This window comes from Pogoniulus pusillus, chromosome 23 (genome assembly GCF_015220805.1).
Source record: "Pogoniulus pusillus isolate bPogPus1 chromosome 23, bPogPus1.pri, whole genome shotgun sequence".
In the NCBI taxonomy this organism is placed as follows: Eukaryota; Metazoa; Chordata; class Aves; order Piciformes; family Lybiidae; genus Pogoniulus; species Pogoniulus pusillus.
The window spans coordinates 5,319,864-5,328,396 of record NC_087286.1 but is presented as its reverse complement, the minus strand read 5'-3'; positions in this window follow the sequence as shown (position 1 = coordinate 5,328,396).

Genomic DNA, 8,533 nt, shown 5'->3' with positions numbered 1-8,533 from the left:
CAGGTGCACAGAGGCAGCCACCCCCTTGCTGCCACCTGCACCCTGACTGCTGTGCTCAGGTATCAGCTGCAGAGGTGTCTGCCAGCCAATGCATGCAAATCCATGCACAGAAATACACAGAAACCTATGGGAAGGAAGAACAAACACCACAGAAGCACAGAATCATTAAAGCAGAGAAACATAGCATGTTTTCAGTAGAAAAGGTCATCTAGTCCAACTCCTCTGCAGTCAGCAGAGACATCTGCAACTAGAATCATAGAATCAACCAGGTTGGAAGAGACCTTCAAGAGTATCCAGTCCAACCTAGCACCCAGCCCTAGACAATCAACCAGACCATGGCACTAAGTGCCTCAGCCAGGCTCTTTTTGAACACCTCCAGGGATGGCAACTCCACCACCTCCTTGGGCAGCCTATTCCAATGCCAATCACTCTCACCATGAGGAACTTTCTCCTAACATCCAGCCTAGACCTGCTCTGGCACAACCTGAGACTGTGTCCCCTTCTTCTGTAGCCTTCAGAAGAGCCCAACCCCACCTGGCTACAGCCTCCCTTCAGGCAGCTGTAGACAGCAATGAGCTCTGCCCTGAGCCTCCTCTTCTGCAGGCTGCACACCCCCAGCTCCCTCAGCCTCTCCTCACAGGGCTCTGCTCCAGGCCCCTCCCCAGCCTTGCTGCCCTTCTCTCAACACCTTCCAGCACCTCAACATCTCTCTTGAATTGAGGGGCCCAGAACTGGACACAGCACTCAAGGTGTGGCCTGAGCAGTGCTGAGCACAGGGGCAGAAGAACCTCCCTTGTCCTGCTGCCCACACTGCTCCTGAGCCAGCCCAGGATGCCATTGGCTCTGCTGCCCACCTGGGCACACTGCTGCCTCATCTTCAGCTACTCTCTACCAGTACCACCAGGTCCCTCTCTGCCTGTCTGCTCTCAGCCACTCTGTCCCCAGCCTGTAGTGCTGCCTGGGATTGTTGTGGCCCAACAGGATGCTAGAGCAGGTTGCTCACAGCCCCAAACAACCTGACCTGGTATGGTTCTGGGATTGGGACATCTAGCACCTCTCTGGGAAACCTGGGACAAGGTCTCACCATCTTCACAGCCAAAAAATCCCTTCATTCTCTCTAGTCTGAATCTGTTTAGCCTTGTTTAGCCTAGAGGAGGCTCAGGGGTGACCTCATTGCTGCCTACAACTACCTGAAGGGAGGCTGTAGCCAGCTGTGGTTGGGCTCTTCTGCCAGACAAGCAGCAACAGAACAAGGGGACACAGCCTCAAGTTGTGCCAGGGGAAGTACAGGCTGGATGTTAGGAGGAAGTTGTTCTTCACAGAGAGAGTGATTGGCATTGGAATGGGCTGCCCAGGGAGGTGGTGGAGTCACTGTCCCTGGAGGTGTTGAAGCAAAGCCTGGATGAGGCACTTAGTGCCATGGTCTGGTTGACTGGCTAGGGCTGGGTGCTAGGTTGGCCTGGATGAGCTTGGGTCTCTTCTAACCTGATTGATTCTATGATTCTGTGATTCTATGTTTCTACAATTCCCTCTTTCAGTTCCAACCATCACCCCTTGTCCTGCCACAAGAGGCCCTGCTAAAAAGTCTGTCCCCAGCTTTCTGATGGGCTCTTTATGCACTGAAAGGCCACCAGAAGGTCTCCCTGGAGCCTCCTCTTCTCCAGGCTGCACAAGCCCAGCTCTCAGCCTGGCCTCACAGCAGAGCCCTTTCAGCTCCCGCAGCATTGATGTGGTCTCTTCGGTCCCTCTCCGGCAGGCCCCTGTTTGTGCCGCGCTGAGGACTGCAGAGCTGCACCCAGCGCTGCGGGGGAGGTCCCAGCCGAGCCGAGCCGAGCCGAGCCGAGCCGAGCCGAGCCGAGCCGAGCCGAGCCGAGCCGAGGGGCAGAGCCCCGCCCGGGCTGGCTGCGCGGGCGCAGGTCCCTGCCGCATTCTCCTACACGAACTCGCTGCTGCCATCTGCTGCAGGACAGCTCCCCGCGGACCATCGCACAACCCACGGGGCAGAGGAGCGCTTCCTGGAGCCGACCTTGCTGCTGCTGCGGTTTGAGCAGCCCTCCGTGCATCAGGAGAGGCTGAGGGAGCTGGGGGGGTGCCGCCTGCAGAAGAGGAGGCTCAGGGCAGAGCTCATTGCTGTCTGCAGCTACCTGGAAGGCTGTAGCCAGATGGGGTTGGGCTCTTCTGCCAGGCAAGCAGCAACAGAAGAAGGGGACACAGTCTCAAATTGTGCCAGGGGAGGTCTAGGCTGGATGTTAGGAGGAAGTTGTTGTCAGAGAGAGTGATTGGCATTGGAATGGGCTGCCCAGGGAGGTGGAGGAGTCACTGTCCCTGGAGGTGTTCAAGCAAAGCCTGGATGAGGCACTTAGTGCCATGGTCTAGTTGATTGGACAGGACTGGGTGCTAGGTTGGACTGGATGAGCTTAGAAGTCTCTTCCAACCTGGTTGATTCTAAGTTCTCATGGGGCAGGGGAGGTCCTGTCCTGTTTAGAGTCTGAATTCACACAGCTTCTGCTGTTGGCATCAGCAGCATCTTTAAATGGCTGCCAAGGTCACAGAAATAAAGAGTCAGAGAATCAGTTTGGTTAGGAAAGAGCTTTAAGCTCATCATATCAAACTGTTAATCCAGCATTACCAGATCACCACTAAACCATGTCCCTCAGCATCACATCTCCATGGCTTTGAAACCTCTCATGGATGGTGACTCCACCACTGCCCTGAGGCCCTGAGCAACCTGGACCAGGCCTTGACAACCCTTTTGGAGAAGATTTTTTTTTTCCTAATGTCCAACCTAAACCTCTCTTGGAGCAACTTCAGGCTGTTTCCTCTTCTCCTGTAACTTACCATTTGGGAGAGGAGAGAAACCCCCATCTACCTCCAACTTTCTTTCAGACAGTTGCAGAGTGCTAGAAGGTCACTTTGGAGCCTCCTCTTCTCCAGGCTGAACAACTCCAGGTCCCTCAGCCACTCCTCACCATACCTGTTCTCCAGACACTTCCCCAGCTTGTCCTTTCCTGGATCCACTCCAGCACCTCAAAACTGAATCCAGGATTCAAGCTGTGTCCTCAACAGTGCCCAGCCCAGGGAGGGTACAGCAGAGTCACATCATTAAAGGTTTGATCTCTTCAGTACCAGGAGCAGCTGAGCTGTTTCCCCTCCAAGAGGAAATACAGAGACTTTCCAGTGGGACAAGTCCTTCCTCACAAGTAAGTTAACTCATGGAAAGCAAAATGAGCAGAAAAAGACCATGTTTAATGCTCTTTCTCCCTGGAGAAGAGTGGTGAAAATATTCAGCTTTGAATGCTTTTCTTTTTTCCCCTCTTTTCCCCTAATTTTCCACAGTCTCCTACTTGATCTCAAGCCAGCCATGGTCAGAACATGTCCTCTGGTCTGGCATTGCAAAGAGCTGCCAGATATTACTACCTGGCTCCAATTTTTTTTGTCTCAGAAGCTTTTCTTTTACTTTCGTTTCAGTTTGCAAAGTCTGTGATTGAGGAAAAAAAAAGACAAAGGAAAAAAGGAAAAGAAACAAAAAACTTCTTACAGAAGAGCAAGACCTGCCCTTGCCCTGCTCTAATGCAATCAGCAAGACTGAGGACTTGCAAATCATTAAGGACCTTGTTAAATCTAGGGGAGCAGTCAGCATCCCCTGGGCACACATTCCAGTTCCTTGCAAACACAATCAGACCCTACACAGGAGATGAAAGCTAAATTCAGGGGCTTCTACAAGAGGATGGTTTCTGGTTTAGGAGATGCCATGAGGACAAGCACTCTGGAAAGCTATTTATTTCAGGACATCTTGATGTAGCTGATGGAGGGATTTCAAGCCAAGGAAACTCATTGCTGTAGTTTGTTCCCTGGAAAAATGAGATTTGAGCCCAGGCTCCTTCTGGGAGGTACTTAAAGGAGCAGCTGAAGTCAGACACGGTCAGTCTGAGCTGCTCTGTAGGAACCAGTGGTGTAAAGGAGCTTACAGGGTGACTCAAACTTAGGATCTCATGGGCAAAGAGCTGCTCCTGTGATGGGCCACATGGGACTTTCCCCTAACAAAAAGTGTGGTCTACATTCAAGGAGAAAGACCTTCCAGCTAGGGAACATGTGTTAGGTAAAAAACCTTACAGTGATATGTGCCAAGCCCATGCCTTCTCCTCTGCACAAGTCACCAGTCAACCTCACTACCCAAACACATCTCTGCAAGATCCATTCCCACCCAACTTTCAGCTCCATGCACCAGAGAAGTGACTGGTTCCAAAGCTACATCCCCACCATGCTCATGCCATGCCCAAAGGCCAACAGTTGTACATTATCCACTTGGCAAACGTACCTCCATCAGCTGATTTACAAACACAGATCTCACTCCTCCAGATACCTGGCTTCAGATCCTGGCTGCTGACTGCAAGTGGTTTAGGATACCCTGCCCCATACCCAGTGCCTCCCCCACCAAGAGCACCAGATCTCCATATCTCCCATTTTTTAACCCCATTTTCTCATGCCTGCCTCTCAGGTGTGATGGAAAGAGGCAGACAGTTCACTCCAGCCTCTCCATCTCACATCACCAGGACCTCATCCAAGAACAAGCCCCTGTGGCCAGCTCAAATGTGCCCTTGAAGAATAAACTAGGGGATCAACCTCTATTTTGGCTGTAGAGAGATGTTTATTTTCACATCACCATCTCTAATGAGTGACCAGCACATGCCCCTCAGACCTTGGGCAGTCAACCAGGGAAGGGTGGAGTAACTTTGACAGTGCCAGCAGCAGTGATAACATTATCTGCTGGGTGCCCAGGTCCCAGCTGAGTGAGTTTTCAAAGGTTATGGAGCTTATTATTAAAAGCCTGATTCATTATATTGCCTTTGTAACTGCACCATGGGTATGGGCTTAAATGTTAATTGCAATCCACCTCTCCAGGAGAAATCACAGCTGCTTCCCTAGAGATAAGAGCAGTGCACAGGCTGCCAATGAGCAGGACTCACAGAAGGTAAATGGATGTTTGCCCAAGTGTCCCAGTTTGAGTTAGTACAGGCCTAATTCTGGTCAGTGATTTGACAGCTCAGCTCAGCCTCTGCTCAGTGAGGGCATCTTCTGAAGCTCAGGGCAGGTTTGCACACAGTGGCTGAGAGCTCTGATGGGGGAGAGTTCCTGCAAAGGGCTGGGCTGCAGAAAGGCTCTGGCTAAGACCTGCTCCTGTGCAGACCAAGGACACTGCCACATCTTGTGCACCACTCTGGGGTGCAGTAAGAGGTCACACATGTGGAGAGCAGCAGACAGGACAGGTGACCCTAAACTGACCAACATGGGATTTCATCCCAGGAATATCATATTCAGTAGGAAGCTGAGGGATCACAGAGTCAAGCCTCTTCTTCAGTGGCCAGTGTCTGAAGTGGGCTCTGTCCCTTCTGCCTTCAATCTGGATCCATGTGTTCCTCAATCCAGTTCCCATCTGCCCCTTAGTCTAGTCTGGGACTTCCCTGGTGACATCACTGCCACCAGGAGTTGGGTTCAATATTCGGTTTGTATCTGTTTGTAGATACTTTATTTGACTTTTTGTTCCTTATTTCCATCCCAGATGGTTTAGTTTCTTTCCCAACTCATTAGTTTCTCTCCCTTTTTCTCTTCCTCTTCCCTCTGGGAAGGCAGAGGGGTTCACACAGAGTGTCTGTCACTTGTCTAGTGGCCAGCCCAGCCATAGCCCTTGACACCAAAACAGATCTTCCATTTATCACAGAATTATAGAATGGTTTGGGTTGGAAGTTACTCTTAAAGGTATCTAATCCAACTACCTTGCATTCAGCAGGGACATCTTCAACCTGATAGAGTTGCCCAGAGCCCTGTCCAACCTTTTTACTCCCTGTCTCTACCAGTTCTTGCTCCTAACCCCAACCCCTTTTCTATCCTACTTCCTTCAGCAGCCTCCTTCCAACTCCTTCTGCCTTGTAAACCTTGCTGCAAGCAGCCCAGGATGCACACTGGCATTCCTTGCTGCTGCCATCACACCTACTGCAGTTTCCCTGCAATGTGCAACCTCAGATTTCCAGGAAAATGCTGCTGGATGAACAAACCTCTTCAAGGTGGTGGTTTTATTCCAGTCTGGACAACCCAGAGCAGCCACATCTTGGGCAGTTTGACAGAAGATGGACCCTGATAGACACCATCTGGGCTTTTTCCCTGCATTAGGCAGGTGTCCGGTAGGGGTATGTGAGCTGACATTGATGTTATAATTAGGCTGGTTCCCATCTCTCTCCTCGTAAACTAAACAATCAGCACCATTCTTGCAGGCGGTCAAAGTTCATCCTGGGTCTGGGACAGCTGTGACATTGATTGGCAGGTCCCAGGGTGATTGTCCTCTTCTCCTTTGAGGCAAGTTGTCACGTTTGGGCACATCAATTAGTGACCGCCCAGCTAAATGAGGTTTTGATGATGGAGAACAGCCAAAATCTCATTCCCATCCAGGGAAACACTGTGATAATAACCTAAATACCTCTGGTGTTAGATTTTCTTCTAGATCTCCCTAGCCAAGAGACTTCACTGCTCCTTTACAGCTCATTAACTGGGAATCCTGGCTGGAAAAAGCCAGGGGTGAAAGGATACAATACAAATGTCTGAGAGGTGGCAGCTTAGATAGCAAAGTGAGGGATTGGCTGAGGGAGCTGGGGGTGTGCAGCCTGCAGAAGAGGAGGCTCAGGGCTGACCTCACTGCTGTCTACAACTACCTGAAGGGAGGCTGTAGCCAGGTGGGGTTGGGCTCTTCTGCCAGGCAAGCAGCAACAGAACAAGGAGACACAGTCTCAAGTTGTGGCAGGGGAGGTCTAGGCTGGATGTTAGGAGGAAGTTGTTGCCAGAGAGAGTGATTTGCATTGGAATGGGCTGCCCAGGGAGGTGGTGGAGGCCCCATCCCTGAAGACATTCAAGGTCAGGCTTAACAGGACTCTGTGCAACCTGATCTACTTTGGAAGTCCTTGCTTACTGCAAGGGGGTTGGACTAGATGACCTGTGGAGGTCACTTCCAACCACTGCATTCTGTGATTCTGTGAAATGGGATGCTTTAATGCTCCCAACTTTTGCTTTAATGCTCCCAACTTTTGCTTTTCTCCCTGTTTCCACTTTTCCTTTGCTGCCAGAATGGAGAAGTACAAGCAGCAAGAAGAGATCTGCTGGCTCTTCAACTGTTCAGACCCACCAACAACTGACCCCAGGACCACAAACCCAAGAAATAATTGGTATTTCTTCAGTATATAAAGTAGTAAATTGCTGTCAGAGGGTAATTTCACAGCTCCTGTGATTGTAATTCTCACCCCAATGTGAGAGGCTCAGAGGTGACAAATCCTCAACTCAACAAGCCTCACAGAGTAGGAGGTTCAGGGCAGCAGGAAGCACAGTAGTGACTGACACTGGTGTCCATCAGTTCCTTCCACATGAGTGATCACCTTAGCATGACACCAAAATACCCTAAAATGACTTCACCATTACCACCAGGAGGGGTTCAGTGGCTGGACATCAGTCAAAGGTCTCCACCACCTCTGATAACAGACACCATCTTTGCTCTAGTGAGATCTCACCTGCAGTGCTGGGGCCAGTTCTGTGGGCCTCAGCATAAGAGACCATGAGGGGGCCAAAACAATGGTCAGAGGGCTGGAACCCCTCTGCTGTGAGCATAAGCTGAGAGAGTTGGGGTTGTTCAGCCTGGAGAGGAGAAGGCTTCAGGGACATCTGGTAACCTTTCAATACTTAAAGGAAAGATGGGGAGGGACTTCTTAAAAGGGTATGTGGTGACAGGACAGGGGGTAACAGTTTTAAAGTGAAAGAGCAGAGATTTAGATTAGATATAGAGAAGAAATTGTTAAGCATGAGGATGGTGAGACACTGGAACAGGCTGCCCAGAGAAGTTGTGGATGCTTCCTCCCTGAAGTGTTCAAGACGAGGTTGGATGGAGCTTGGAGCAACCTAGTCTGATTGGAGATGCCCCTGCCCATGGCAGGGCAGTTGGAACTAGATGATCTGAAAAGTGCCTTCCAACCCAAACCATTCTGCTTCTATGATTGTTATCAGGCTGTATCTTCTTGATAAAGAAAATGCACCCACACTGCAGGAAGATCCTTCCTGGAGGCTCTGCAGTCAGAACAAATCCAGGCCATGGTACAGAATCACAGAATCATAGAATCAAACAGGTTGGAAGAGACCTTCAAGCTCATCCAGTCCAACCTAACACCCACCCCTAGACATTCAACCAGACCATGGCACTAAGGTTTTGCTTCAACACCTCCAGGAATGGTGTCTTCATCACCTCCCTGGGCAGCCCATTCCAACGCCAATCACCCTCTCTGACAACAACTTCCTCCTAACATCCAGCCTAGACCTCCCCTGCCACAACTCCAAACTGTGTCCACTTTTCTCTTGCTGCTTGCCTGGTAGAAGAGCCCAACCCCACCTGGCTACAGTCTCCCTTCAGGGAGTTGTAAACAGCAATGAGCTCTGCCCTGAGCCCCCTCTTCTCCATATTTCCTGGGGCAGATGCAGAAGGAAAAGCATCACTCAGGCAAAG